We start from the raw sequence: 16,138 nt of genomic DNA, 5'->3' as shown, positions 1-16,138 counted from the left end.
GGAGTGGCCCATGTAAAGGGCCTAGACCTTGCCTGGTGGAGCATTAACACGGAAACCTATGGATGATAGCAAAGTCTACAAATCAGAATTCTGGACTTACTATTTTGCTGCATGATAATTTGTTAAAATGTCAACTTTTCTCAGCTGGTGCAATTAATATAGCCAACATATGCACTGCACTGCTCATTAAATCTCTCCTTACTGCACAAACATTTCAGCTTTTCTCTTTCTTTCTCCTCCTCTTTACCTCTTTTTGAAAGCACCAAATGTTGGAGGGATGTGGCCCAACAGGAACTCTCATTCACTGATGGGAAAGCAACGTGTTATAACCACTTTGGTTTGGTAGTTTCTTCTGAAGATGAGCATGCTCTTACCATATGACACAGCCAAGCATACATCTCACAAAACTGTACCTGAAGATTTACAGCTTTGTTAGAAATTACCAACACTTAAAAGTACCTAACCTTCACTAGGTAAATGGGTAAGTAAAAGGTATGTCCAGACAGTGGAATATTGGTCAGTCAGAAAAGAAAGGCATCACTTCTCTCTGGAAAAATAGCCAAGAGTTCGAGTACTTGGTACGCCACCATTCAAGTCTAAGTTTGGATCCCAGGACCCAGGTAATAAGCTGGGCTCTGTCTTCTGCACACCTGTCACACTAGTGCTATGGAGCTCAGAGACCTGAGGATTTCTGGGACTTGTTGGCTGACAGCCTAGCCAAAAAATAATAAATAAAAAATGAATAAGAGTGAGCTCCAAAAGAGAGCTCCTGCCTCAAAGGGATAGTATATATCAGTGTTTCTCAACCTGTGGGTCTCGACCTCTTTGGGCATTCTATGTCAGATATTCTGCATATCAGATATTTACAGTCTGATAACAGTAGCAGTATTACAGTTATAAAGTAGTAATGAATGTGTTTTGGTTGTGGGTCACTACAGCATGAGGAACTGCATTAAAGAGTTGAAGCACTAGGAAAGTTGACAGCCACATCTTCCTCTGAGCTCTGGGCATATGGACAGGCTCACACATCCGCACATATGTATACTCATACACTACACACACACACACATATATATATATATATACACACACACAAAAATGAGTAAAAATTATGGACTGGCAAGATGGCTCAACAGGAAAGGCAGCTGCCACCAGGCCTTGTGACAATCATCTAATCCCTCAGACCTACACAGTGGGAAGAGGACCACCTCCCTCCATTGTCCTCTGACTCCTGCATGTGCACTGTGGCATGCTATTCACTAACCCCCACATCCCCATGTGTACAAAACAAAAAATAAAAATAAAATTTAAGAATGATGTATTAAGCCAATCTGTAAAGTCCACACACTATGTGGTTCTATCTATATGGCAAACTGGAGCAGGAAAAACTGCAGACAGTGAAAAGAGGAGTAGTGGCCAGGGGTAGTGGTCAGGAGGGCACGAAGAGGCAAAGGATAGAGGGAAGGTTTGAAGGACAGTAAAACTATTCTGTGTGATGCTGTGACAGGACATCCATGATACATATCAAAAGGACACTAAACAATGGGTGAACCCTAATGTAGACTATGAACTTTGGGTGATGGGATGTCCCAGACTGTGATCTACACAGCACTTAGTACAGTGTTAGCAGTGAGGGAAGCTGAGCATTCATTCACTGGGCCCTTAATTTTACTATGGATGTAAAACTGCTCTAAAAGGTCTATTAAACAAAAAGGCAACATGCCCAAGCAAACAGTTTAAACTTCACCCACTTAAAAAGGGGTCTGAGATTTGTCAGATGTCAAAGTAAAATGGCTGGAGGAAACTATTAAGAAAAGAATGGATCATAGGCCTAAATAGAATACCTAGAGTCATGAAATGCATAGCAGAAAAACAAAGCAGGGAGTATCTACGTGTTTTTGTTATGCAGAAAGAGTCCTTAGCTCAATGCTTTAATATCTATTTAGGCAGGTATACTGAGCTTTTAAAGACAGACATTGGAGAAAAATGAAAGGATGAGCTAGAAATTGGAAAAAATTATTTACCAAAAGTTCTATTTTTCTCCAAAAATATATAAAATAAAATGTGTGGGTAAATATACAAGAGGCTGGGTGTAGTGTTGCATGCCTCTAATCTCAGCACTTGCAAGGCAGAAGCAGATAGGTCTCTGTGAGTTTGAGGCCAGGCTTGCTTTTATAACGTGCTCCTGGCCAGCCAGGACTACCTCAAACAAACAACCTCCCCCTCACCAAACCTAAATATATTCAGGACTAAGAGTGTCCTGACACCAGCTCCTACATTTTCTTTTCAGACAGAAAAAAATTTATTTTTCTATAAGGATCCATTGTCACACTCAGGATCGCTTCTCTCAACCAAATAATAGATTCTGAATGAATGTGCAGTCTAGCAGGAAGCTATCTGAAGCCTCCAGGTGAGTCATCTTGGAGTCACCAGCCTGTGAACTTAGAGGCCACCTCTCCCTATGCTTAATGGCTCAAATAGGCAAATGCTTATCTTAACCTTAAAAAGATCTTCAAGGGAAGATTCCAGGTTTAGAGCTGGGGAGAACACAAGCTGAAGATTATCTGAGATATTCTTTCCAGGGAAATAGCACTTGAGGCAAAAACAAAACAAAACAAAATGATTGGGAGTTTAAAAAAATGAGAGAAGTCTGGCTCCCCATGGCCTGGTAAGGAAGGGTGGGGAAAAGTCCACAGTTAAACAGCCCAGTCTCTGGCTCTTCTGGAGGAGCAACTAGAATATACAGAGGGTGGGCCTCAGTATAGATGAAGTCAAGGAGAGCCTGGAACAGCAGGCCCAGCTTCAAAGGGAAAGGGAACAATCCGATGAAGCTGTGTGCAAAACCAGAAAGCTTGGTGTCCTAGAAGACTTTTACACTGATCTGACAGCTCAGCAAGCAACTGAGGACAAGATCAAATATCTCACAAAAAAACAAAGCTGAGCTTCAAACTGGGTACTCCACAGAAAAGGAGAATATGGCAAAGAAATGTTAGAAAGATACCACCTCAGCCAATTTTACTCAAAGAGCATTGTCTTTTGAGTGTGAAAACTTGGCCAGTGCAGCCTGTTCTGCAAATGCACATTTGCCATTCCTTCTGGGACAATACACTCTTGTTGCCCACACACCCTTTCAAAACCTAAACCTACTTCAGTAACTGAGCCTACGAGCCATCCAGAACAAGTTCCCAGAGTGAAGCTGGGCCTTGAAACTCAGAATATATTTTTAAAATATTTTATTAGTTCTTTGAGAATCTTGTATAATGTGTTTTGATAATATCCCCCAATTCTTCTCCAATCCACAACCCCTTTTCTGCCCACCCAACTTTATGTACTTTTTCTTTTTAAACCCATCAAGACCAGTTTGGGATACCCACACTTGGATGTGTAGCCTTCTACTGGAGTGTGGTCAGTTCACTGGGGGCTGCACTTTTAGAGAAAACTGACTCTCCCTTCCAGCAGTTTTCAATTGCTGAAAGCCTCTTGGCTAGGGTTGGGGGCTCTGTCCCCAACTTCCCTTTCTATGTTGAGAGTTGGTCTGTCTTGGGCTTTCACAGGTCTTTTGCAAGTTGTCTGTCTTTTGCAACTCCTCTGAACTTCAAAGTGCTGCTGTCCTTTGTCTACATGATACTGTTTTCTAAGCCTTCCATGGCCTGACTCTTGCATTTCTTTGGTCCCCTCCTCCACAATGATCCCTAAGCTTCAGGAGTGTGTGTGTATCTGTGTGTGTCTATGTGTATCTGTGTGTGTTGTGTGTTATATGTTTCACTTAGGGCTGAGCACTCCATGGTCTCATTTTCTGCATTTTGGCTAGTTATTGAGTACCTCTTAGTCAACATCTATTGTAAATAAAATTTTCTCTGATGAGGGTTGAGAGATGCATTAATCTGTAAGATTGGTGCTAAATCATTAGGACTCAGTTTAATAGAATAATAGTAATGGGTTCATTTAGTAGAATAATAGTAATGGGTTCTCCCCTAGAACCCATGGCCTGTCTAGCCACAGGTTCTTGGCCAAAAATAAGAGTCCCAGGTATGGGTTTCATATTGGGAAGCAGGACTTAAATCTAGTTATTGCATACTCCCATACTGTTTGTAGGAGCAGCAGGCATGTCTTGTCAGACCAGTTATCTTTGTGGCTTCCAGGGTTTGTCGCTAGGTAAGACAGGTGATCTCTTTCCTCCCCTGGTAGAGTATGGCACCTTCCAGCACTACGAAAACTAGCCAGTAGTGATGAAGCTTCCAGGTCAGTACCAGCCTGATTCCTCATGTTCTATAACTCAAAGTATGTGATGTCTTCTAGAGGGTAACCCAGAGCAGTTGCAGAAACCTGTAGTGTTTGGAAGGATGTGAGACCTTGTGAGGCTGCACTGGCCAACAATACCAAAAGAAGTGGTCCATACCCAGGACTGGGCTTCTTAATAATCCACGCTGCCTAGTAGGGGTACTGTTACCCTGTTAGAAGGGAACTCCAACTTAACTTGTGTTTCTAAGGAAGCTTCCAAAGTAATAGATTTCCATGACTTTTCAAAAGGACTCTAGTATTATTTGTCCCTTCCTGTACTGCCTCCTTTATCATGTGCCCTCTCCTCCCCAACCCCAATTTAACCCTTCCTGTTCCATTGAGTTTTCAAGGGAAGGGAGATCTAACACATTGGCATAAAGGGTTAAAAGAAAAATCCATTTGCATTTGTGACATTATCTGGGCTTTAAATGGCAACACAAGATGAGCTGGGCCAACCAAGCATGGAACACGAGAGCTACTGGAACAAATGATGCAGACTGGAAGCCGGTCAGTCTGAGATGACACAGTGAACTAGCGGAATTACTCAAGAGAATGGAAAGTGGGCTGGGGATGTAGCTCAGTAACAGAGTGCTTGCCAGGAATGTTCAAAACCCTGCGTTCCATCGGTAGCACTGCACAGACAAGAGTGGAGTGTATACCTAGAGTCCCAGCACTGGGAAGGTGGAGTCAAGAGAATCACAAGTGCACAGTCATCTTAGCTACAGAGCGATTTCAAGTCCGGCTTGGAGTAAATGAGACCTGTCTCAAAGTGCAATGTCTGTAGACTAAAACACAGGTCAGAACTCACAGGTCAATGAAGCTTCAGGTACTAGGCTAGATGATAAGACAGAAACCCCAAAAGATCAAATAATAATAATAATAAAGTAGCCATGGGAAATGTTTGGATTATACTAACTCTTAAAGAAAACAACTTTTATCAAATACAAATCCATAATCTTCAAGTGAAATTGAGATGCTGTCACATGGGAACTGCGACAGAATAGCGAAACAATTACCTTAGAAGAACATCCATGAGGGCTCAAATTGTCAGAAGTGGATTTATTAAATGTTCCTTTGTGATACTGTGAATTCTAACCTCTGTGAAACAGAAAGTTATTTGTTTTGAGATTAATGTCTGCTCACCTGCTGAGTCCCAAGTAATGACTGTAATTTTTTTTTCTTTTGTTTTGTTGTTGTTGTTGTTATTGTTTTCCCTTTATGGAGTAAAGTCCCTACTTTGTCACGTTTTAGAGGCATTGTTTGGCTTGCAGCTCTTATGCTAAGTCTAAGCAGTTGGACTGAACTGACAACATTCAAGTTCAAGTTACATCTGAGATATAGCTACCATTCTTCTTTTCCTTTAGCGTGGGACCTAAGACTCAAGCTAAGTCAAGAGTGGCCTCAAAGCTCTTTTAACTTTCTGAGGCTACCTCCCTATCTTTAAAAAAAAAAAAAAGTTCTTCAGTGTTTTGTTTTGTTTTTTAATTTTCTTTAAGGAAAAATGTCTAGTGACTATGCAGTCTTATGGCAATGCCTTTTGTTCTTGCTGCTATTTTTTGAAATGGGTATTATTCACATCTAACTTTTTGTTTAAAAAAGATTAGGGTCTCTTGTAGCTCAGGCTGGCCTCAACTTTACTGTGTAGCTGCTGGTGAACTTGAAGTTCTAATCCTCCTGTCTCCACCTACAAGCACTGGGATTACAGACATGTGCCATTACTTGTGGGTTGTGGAAGATGCCTTTAACCTAGGTTAAATGTGACGGAGCGAGAACACAGAGTTGATTAATTTCTAGAAGACAGTGACCAAAAGGTAGAAGCCGCCTCTGTTCTTCCCATGCTCCTTTACAAACCTAACTTTGTTTTTTTTATCAGTCTGATATATTTTGTATTACTCCCTCATCATCTGTGCTGACCTTTATTCTTTGCAATATAGATAATGTTCACCAATATAAATTGGCAGTGTTGACATCTAGGAACAAAAAGATAGTATTTTTGTAAGAACATTTACAAAGAAGAAGTTAGAAAAAAAAAGACAAGAAAAATATAGAATATTTCTATTTTTTTTTAATTTTAAAGCATGTGACATCTCAACAGATTTCTCTGTAGCCATGTTGTATAATAAATTTACGCTTGTTTGTTCCAAAAAAAGTATATCTAACACCATTACTCGTTGGGCAAATGCAGATTAAAACTACTTGAGGAACTGTGGATATCACTCACTAATAAAGGCTTGCCTAGCATGCATGAGGCCTTGAATCCAACCCCCAGCACCATAAAATATATGAATTAATGAGTTTAAAACACGTTCAGCTGGGTGCAGTAGTGCACTCTTGTAATCCCATCACTCAGGGAGGCAGAGGCAGGCAGAGCTCTGTGAGTTCAAGACCAGTGCGGTCTACAAAGTAAATTCAGGATAGCCAGGGCTACACAGAGAAATTCTGTCTGGAAAAAAAGTTTAAAAGCTTAGTGAAACCACTGAGTCTGAGCTACATCCACCCATATGTAGCTACTCTGCTGTTACAGTGGCTAAGGGTGACCTGACAGCAGCAAGGCTGAGCTGCAGCTCTCCTGCAGTCCTGGAGGGAGAGGGAAGTGGTACCCGAACCTTGGAAAACAGGTAAGGGTTGAGGTTTGTGTGTGTGTGTGTGTGGGGTGAGTATTTAAATCTTTTTGGTGGGGCTGGAGAGGTGACTCAGTGGTTAAGAGCACACTCACTATTTGTGCAAAGGACCCAGGTTGAATATGTAGGAACTCTGCACTCTCTTAATATTTTATAGAAAAGTGTTCAAAAATCAGGCCAGGGATGTAACACAGTTGGTAGCATGCACGAAGTCCTGGCTTTGCTCCTCAGCACTGCCTAAATTGGCTCTGGTTGTGAACACCTGCAATCTCAGAGATTGAAGCAGAGAGAGTCAGAGTTGAAGGTTGTCTTCACTGACAACCTTTGAAGCCAATTCAAGGTACATAAAAACCTGTCTCTGAGTGAATGAATAAACAAAGCACTATTTGAGAGAAACTAAAGAAGATATGAATAAATGAAAGGATACATAGATAGACAGATGTAGATATAAAGACAGATAAAGATACAGATTGGTAGACATGCATTCTAAGCCAATAATTTTGAAGACAAGGTAAATAAGATTTGACATTGTTAAATGACACTGCGAGAATTCTGTAAGTACAAATTGGTAAGGTGATTCCAGAATAATCTTGAAGACTAAAGTTTGAGGATGTATACTTTCAGATTTCAAGATAAACTAGAAAGCTATGTTGAGAAATTGTTATTACATAGCAATAGTTGAGTAGATCAATGGAATAAAACGTCAAATTCAGAAATAAATCCATATATGTAGTAACTTGTTTTCAATGAAAGTGCCAATTTAGTGGGGGAAGAATATTTTATCAGTAAATGTATCGGAATAAGGTGGATGTTCTATATTAATAAGGACAGAAGTGAAATCCAACCCTTACCTCATACCACATATGAACATAACTTTAGCTGCATCATGTATCTACAAAAGATAAGTCAAGCTTCTCAAAATGCCAGTGTGTTTGCAATATTATAGGGGATTTCTTAGAACACAAAAGCCTCAAGGAATAAAAAAAAAAAGATAGACTTGACTTTATCAAAATGAAAATTTTCTGATAATAAAAAATAGCATTAAAAATGAAACTGTGAGCCATATTCTAGGGGGAAATTTTACAAGTCACATATATTTGATAAAACTTCTCCATCATCAATCAGCTAAAAGCAATCTATTATCTAATGTATATATCACCTGTCATTTATCTGTCTTTTATCACCTGTCATCTATTAAGTATGAAAACAGACTTTTCATGAAGGAAAATGCAAGAATGACAGGTAAGCATGTGCAGATGCTAACTCCCTTCTCACAGATTCTTCAGCAACTGAATCACATAAATGAAGAGGTGAGTTACTCAGTGTGTTAGGCTTCTTGGAGAAACAGAATGAATAGAAGTGTCTGTCTGTCTTTCTGTGTCTGTCTGTGTGGGTATGTGTACATATTAGTGTGGTGACCAGGGAATCAAGAAGAGAACATTGGATCCCTCGAAGTTAGAGTTAAAGGTGGTTATGAAATGGCTTCTGGGAACAGAGCTCAAGTTCTCTACAAAAGCAATAGCCCATCTGAACTGCTGAGCCATCTCTCCAGTTTCATGATGAGGGATCTTTTTACATTTTTATTTATTATTATTATTATTATTTTACAATTTATTCACTTTGTATTCCAGTTGTACCCCCCTCCCTCATCTCCTCCTGGTCCCACCCTGCCTTCCTCCTTCCCACCCTCTATCCTCCTCCCCTAGTCCACTGATAGGGGAAGTCCTCCTCCCCTACTATCTGAACCTCGCCTATCAGGTCTCATCAGGATTGCCTGGATCCTCTTCCTCTGTGTAAAGCTGGTAAAGCTGCCCCACCGGGGGAGGTGATCAAAGCACAGGCAACTGAGTTCATGTCAGAGACAGCCCCTGCTTCCCTTACTCGGGAACCCACATGGGGACTGAGCTGCCTATGAGCTACATCTGAGCAGGGGGTTAAGCTCAACCATGATGAGGAATTTAAAGAAGACATGAGATTGACATTGGGGGGAGCTTGAAGGCAGGATGGAAAAAAAAAAAAAGAAAACTTCAGGCAGAACAAACTTCTATTGGGCCTAGAGGCTGGAAGACATCCAGAGTTCCTAGATAAGGCCAGACATCAGGCCAATAGGCAGCTAAGTCAAGGGCAAGCCAAGTTAAGTTGCTGTGGGAGGCAAAGGAAACTGATTTAGAATAGTGATAAATGTACAAGGAGCTTAGCCATGGACCAGCTCTGGAAAGGTTGTCAAAGGCCCTACTTTACAGATAAGGGATCTGAGATTCAGAGAGGGAAAGCAACTTGCCCATACCACACAACATACTGACAACTTGTCCAACATGATCTCAGTGCTGTGTCTGGTTAGGGGCTCTCTCCATGCCTTTTCTCTTGCTCTCGTAGCTCAGCTTGTCCTCAGGAGTGTCCAACACCACCCAGGTGGATCCCCAGGTTTATTCACTCGGTGTTAACCTCTGAGTGCTTGAGAGTGGGCAGAACATGATGAGCCATGCTGGACACTTTATCTGGGCTAAGCCCTAGACCTGTGGCTGCAAGGCTGACCCTGGAAGCAAGCATTATTTTAATCAAGTATATTGGAGGGAGGAAGTGATGGCAAAGGTGACCAAGTAGCTGTTACAGGAGGTGTGTGCTAAATCAGATGGAGTAAAAGACAAGTGAAAAGTCGCATTTGTTACTTTTGCTTCTTTTTATAGCAACGTCAAGCCTGACTTTTTACACAAAGCTCTTAGTGATTTCCTGATCCAAGGCCTCATTAAATCCAGTGGGAGCAAGGGGGACAGAGGATGTTAGGCCTGGGGGCCAGGGTGGACAGTCTCCTGGAATGGCAGTGCCAGAGACTGTGCAGAAGCCTTGGTGCGCTTAGAATACCCACTCTTCTTTCTCCTTCCCTCTACTTACTTATCATCTTCGTACCTCAGTCAGGGACCTGCAGATGCACGCAAGACCCAGGAATATAGGGGTGGGGGCTTCAATAAGAATGTAGACACTGTCCCCTCAGCTCAAGCATTGACATTCCCCACAGAGTGATTTTCCTTTTTGGAGGTGGACTGTGTGCCAGCATGGCACTCCTGCAACCCTAGGAAATAAACAAGGGGACTGACCTGTCACCAAAGGGCCAAGCTGACTGACTGCAATGCTGAGCTTTCTTCAGAGAAGACTGAGGAAAGGTGGAGGGCTGCTGGGGTAACAGGTGTGCCTTCTTGGCTAAGGCCTTGAGTTTCGCTGGAGAAGGCTCTAGTTTAGTCAGGTTTTCACGAGAATGTATGAAGCTCGTACAAGGAAAGAGAAAAGGCTCCTGGCTTTCCCAGAGCAACAAGGCAGGAAAGCAATGGGATGCCTGGGAGGATATCCATGTAGCATGCGATCCATGATAGCATGAGTGATGAGGGCTTGGCTCAGGAATGTCAGAGAGCAGAGTTGTCTGTCTCTAGCTGGGAGCAGCATGGGAGCAGACTTCGTGCTGAAGTCATCCCGGATGCAGACCGGCCAGGCAGCTCAGTGCTCAGTGCAGCCTCTGCTTTTCTTTTTTTAATACAGGCCAGTGTGTGAGCAAAAGCATGGTGGCTCTGGGGTGAGATGGAAGAGGAAGACGTATTGGAGGCTCCCGAGCAGGAGAGGGAACTGGCAGAAAGACCTCACCTTTGTGCTCTCTTGCCTTCTCTGTTTTCCATTATGTAGCTGCTACTGAGTTCCTAGGCCACAAGTTGACACTCAAGTCTTCAAGTGTCAAATATAGTCACAGGTCTTGGTTTATGCAATGATGATGACTGAATAGATTAACCCAGGGGATGCTCAGCTGCTTCCTGCTCATAGGGAGGGGAACCTCAACTCTGTGGTGAATGCTTCACAGATCATGCACAAGACCTGGAGCTGCAAAGGGACAAAGATGCCATGGCAGCTGAAGAGGCTGTGTGGTGGACAAACAGACTCAGGCTGTGCTTCCGTTCCCTTAGCCAGCCTCCCACAAAGAGAGCAAGGAACCTTGTGCTCTGGATTTATTCCCCAGGTTTCTCCACCCAGAGTTAAGAAGTTGTTGCTTTGAATTTCTAACACAGACAGAGACCTGACCGCCACCTAAAGCGATATGTGGACATCTTGGGAAGAGGTAAGGAACTTTCTTCTGAACCCTCAAAATACACTTGTATGTGCCTGTTCTAGAGTCGCTGTCCAGTGTATTTACTGTGTGATAGTGTGACCTTCCATGGTTTTGCTGATGCAGCCAGGATGGGGCTGACTGGTTTCCACCACCATTCCCACAAATGCTGCTTGCAGCTTCAGGCCAGACTGGCCCCTGCCCTAACTGCTGATGCTGTCATTGGCTCCGGCTGCTCTAGATTCTCTTGGCTCCGAGTGTCCCACAGATTCTCTGCATGGCCAGCTAAGCACTCCACTGCCTCTGCAGCTATTATTAGGCACCACTGCAACCCAATCAAGTCAGAGGATTTGGTTTTTATTAGCAAGTGTCATAAGGCTGGCATTTATGTGTCTGTTTAGGAAACATCCTGCAAAGGCTGAGATAAATATCAGTGAAGATAATCTCTTAAAAGGACCAGCACTCTGGCCCAAACTTACATTCAGATGTCCATGGACTGTGGGTAAGTCTGAATGCCTTCCCTGGCCGAGTCACCTCTGGGTCACACTGGCCAGCATGAGAGCCCCAAAGCAGCTTCCAGTCTGCCATGACAAGGGTGTGATACCCAACTAGTCATAACACCCTCACGGGAATCACAGAGGCAACCTGCAACCCAGACACAGTGACTTCCCACATAGGGATTTAGAGGCTCACAAAACGCAACTATGTGACACCTTAGTGGCTGCCCCTGAGCCACCACCTCAGAGCACCAGCCCTGTCCCTTGGAAACTGGACAGCACAGTGGGTCCCCTGGACAGTGCTCGGAGACTATTAGGGAGACAGTATGTCTTACCAGATCTCCCACACTAGCGAGTGGTAGAGGTGAGAGAGACTTGTCCACGCCCTTTCCACTGTTGTAGTGTGGGGGTAACCCGGGATCCGGTGAGCTTGGGTGCACCACAGGCAGGGTAGTGAAGATGAAAGCGTCCAGCGTGTATTCCTCAGGTCTCTGCCCAGTTAAAAAGTTAACACAAGCAGAGGCCTGACCCCACCATCTAAACAAATAACTGAACATCTTGGAAAGGGGTAAGGGACTTTTCCTCTGAACTCCCAAAATATACCTGTACGTGCCTGTTCCAGAGTTTCTGTCCAGTGTATTTATTGTGTGACAGCGTGACCTTCCCTCGTTGTGCTGATGTGGCCTGTACCTGAAGGATGAAGAGGGGCTCTAGAGGCTGGTGGCTTCTTTCCCTCATCATTTTTGTTTGTTTGTTTGTTTTCACGGCCATCTTCACGCTGTGATTATTCAGAGGGCTGTACACCAACTGATGTGTCTTTGGAGCATATGTTCTACGGTTTACACAGGTTACAAAGAAAAGAATATTGTCGCATCTGATTATTGAGTCTTAATGTATTTTAAAGTTTACATTCAACTATGTAGCTCTCATTTGCATCTATGTAAACAATACCTGTTAAGGATCTGAAGATATTTGGGTAAAATTCTAAAGTTTCTCAAGTCCAGGGTTAACTAACTGATTGAGAGAGACAGCCAGTCAGTGGCAGAGCCAGACCTGGCGCTTGGGTCTGTCCCCTCCCCACTGCCCATGTTTCATGGCTGGCTTCTGGCCTTGCTGAGCAGATGGGATGGCAGCAAAGTTTTGGTGGTATTGTAGCAGCTGCAGTTTAGGCTTGAGTGAGGACACGGAGGAGTCAGACAGAGCCCTGGGAGCTTGAATGTGAGGCTGGCAGGGACAAAGACGAGCAGTGAAGACACGCGGCTAGTGTCACCCGGCTGAGTCTGTGCTAGTGAGATGACTTCTCCACCTAAGGTCACCTTGAAGACTGGCTCACCAGAAAAGACTCCACTTAAAAAGCGCTCTTAGAGTTTTACACCTGGTCCTGACAAACTGTTTTTAATCCGCACCACAGTCTCAGTGCTCCCAGCACCTGGGACATCACCAGCCATTTCCTTGTCACAGCCTTGTCACAGCCTTGTCACAGCCTTTCCACTCAAACTTCAAGGCATTCAGTCAACAAAGGATTTGCTTCCGTGCTTGTTAAGGAGGCTGCCCTGGCTTATCGCTTCACTGTGAGCTTGTTGGTTACAGCCACCCATGTGAGAGTCTCTCGGTCTCTTTCAGCATGCTCCCCCAGTCTACTTCCCCAGTGCCACAATACAGCACAGCTGATGTAGCGCCCTCTCCGCTGCTTGACACAGGCCACCAGGACCCACGATTCTATTGTCTTCAGGGGGGAAGGTGGAGTCATCTCAAACAACCTCATGAATGTTGCTCTGTGACCTGTGGTGACCAGAGACAAGTACACATAGACTGTAGGGAACAGCCAGGGTCTTTTATGCATATAAATGGCACACTGTGAGTCCAGGTTCAATTCAAGGGTAAATAAATCCGATGTGTTAGCAGTGGACAATAGGTTCATATGCTGTGATTCTTCAAGCCCTTGTGGAAACAATGTCTAAACCAAAGAAGGGCTGGAACTATGTGCCTAGGTTCTGCATATCCCTATGTAGAGTGGAGTCAGCAACACAGCCTATGGGCCAGCTGGATTTGAGGGGTGGCCATGCTCCCACATTATAGCAACTTAGTGGAGCACTGGCTACAGAAACTGTTTCATGAAACTTGTGACATTTACATCAGTCTTTCTGAAATCGTGCTGCTTTCTGCTCTTCTTCATTGTCCACTTGGCTTGTGAGAATGATAATCAGGGTAGACTCACATCATGGCTAAGCTAGGCTGTCAAACTGATGACTGCTTGTGTCTTAGGTTCTCAGGAAGAGCACATTAGTCTTAAGTGTTAGCTAGTAGGAGGCAAGAAAATTTCTGTCCAACAAATCCTATTCCCATTAATTCTGTTAGAAAATCAAGTATATGTTCTGTGGAAAAATCAGCCCTGGTAGACTGAATTAAAAATGTTTGAAGATGTGACTAGTTTGTTGCTTGTTTATATAATCCTTTACAGCGCTGAGAACACAATTTAAATGGGACACAATATCAACTACATTCTCAGGTGATACTCCAGGTTCAGTCTCTCCATTAAGGAATTAGATGAAACTTCTCAAAGCCTCTCCCAGGAGGGGAGATTGGAAAAGCAGAGAGTAACATAGACTTGAACCAGGAACCTGGAGGACAGAGAGCTCCAGAAGGCAGGACATTGCATAGCACACACAAGCTCTAGCAACTGCATATTTTTTCAGTGTGCCAACCCCAGCCATGCTTAACCTAGTTCCATGAATCTCAAATGAATTGAATAATGAGTCACTTAATATGGTGACAGCTTTTACAAAGCAGCGATCATATTTCACTACTCTTCTTCTGCTTCCATGGAAGAAGGCAAAGGATTAAGCCTTGGGTTGGGCAGTGCTGCCTGCTGATAGGGAATGAATGCTGAGGAGTGGGGTCCGATGCCTCTAGGGAGTAGAAGGCTGAGTCCTTCACGCCTCAAAGGCAATGCTCCCTCAGATGTGTTTCATCAGTTTGCAACGTGATTAGGTACGATGCAGTTTTGCAGTAGTCTGTGGATGGAGTTCCAGCTCCCATGGTTCTGCCTCTGGCCCACCCACCAACCTCATTTCTAAGACGTGTGGAGCCAGCAATTCCACAACTCCTCCTGGAGCCTCTGCTCAAGTTATGCTCTCTGCCTAGAGCATCTAGACCCACTGTCTTCACCTGCTGTACCATCCTTTCCCATTGCACTGCAGCCCCAAACACTTCCTCTAGACACCTTCCTAGTAGTCTGTCCTCCTAGCTGTCCTCCAGCCACTCCCAGCTATTCATCCCATAAGGATTGTCCATCTGCTTTCCTCACTGGACTCTAATCTCCTTCGAAGGTACAAACCATGTTGGTTGACTGATGGAAGATGGGAAGGAGGAGCTTCTGGGGTTGGAGGTGGCACAGAATGGAAGGTTCAGGGTTAGAAGTGATGTGTACACACTTCATAAGGGGAATTATAGTTCCAGCACACAACACCAAGTGCTTAAAAACAAAGATGGATGATGTAAAACCCAGCACCTGCAGTGAGCTCTGTGGTGGTTAGCCCAGCCCTGTAGATGGTGAGGCTGTAACCAGAGCAGGTTTGCTCACACGCTAGCAGATGCTTTCATCACAAACATTGTCCCAAAGCCAAGAGCAGTCCTGCAAAGGCCTGACTGCAAAGGCAAATGTAAAGAGGCACAAGAACGGCACACACTTATCACACACTCCTTGAACACATGCGTGGAATGTCACTTACATAATCTAGCAGGCTGTGATTGGGCTGCACGAAATAAAAGCCAGCTTCTGTAAGCCCACAGAGACTGCTAAGTTCTTTCCTCTCTTTAAGCCATTCTGTTTTATATTGGAGACAATGCTCACAGCATGAGTAAGTCCCATCAGTTATCAGTAATTTAGCAGATTGTGCCAGTGTTGACATTTGTTCTTGGCTTAATTGTCTGTGAGTGTGTGTTTTAAACAATGATGCAGCTGTCCCAGTTCCTGGCAATTACAATATAAAAATGGTGTTCACTGAATCTGGCATTGTGATCACTTGGCCACGTGTTCACTCTTTTGTTTGTTAAGTCCTTCTGAGGGTTTGCTGCAATTCTACAATCAGAGTATAAATTTGGCCTAAGGTAGAGTCCAGCTCTTCATTGCTAGTAGCATCAGAGATTTCAAGCTTGTTCATTTCCTGACCTTAGGTCTTTGATTCCACTAGACTTGCAAGACATTTGTGGGTGGGTTAAATATAACTCTTTGATTTGATCTGGGAAATCAGATTTCAGATGCCGCTGGGTTAGATGAGCAGTGTCAGCAGAGGTGTGCTAGATCACTGCTGGCCCTTTGCAGAGTATCGAGTGATGGAGACCTACCCCACATGTGTTTCCATGAAGCCCCAGACATGCCCATCATGGGCATCCATCTTATTTCCTGCAGATTCATGCAAGTAACAGAGAGCAAGGACCTCTGGGTCTGCTTTTGTCTCTCAGTAATCTTGGTGCTTTTCTCTTCCCTATTGGATTAGGTTAATGCTCATATCACCTCATTTGGTGATCAGAATAAATATCTATTTAAAAATGTGTCCTTTTTGGAAAGCCATTTGGCAGTAGTCACTAAAGCTGAACATACATACAGTGTTCAGCTGAACAATTTCTCTTCCAAATGCAGATGCCCAATA

This window comes from Meriones unguiculatus, chromosome 2, assembly GCF_030254825.1.
Source record: "Meriones unguiculatus strain TT.TT164.6M chromosome 2, Bangor_MerUng_6.1, whole genome shotgun sequence".
NCBI lineage: Eukaryota > Metazoa > Chordata > Mammalia > Rodentia > Muridae > Meriones > Meriones unguiculatus.
The sequence above is the reverse complement of the archived record's forward strand: the minus strand, read 5'-3'. Positions refer to the sequence as shown.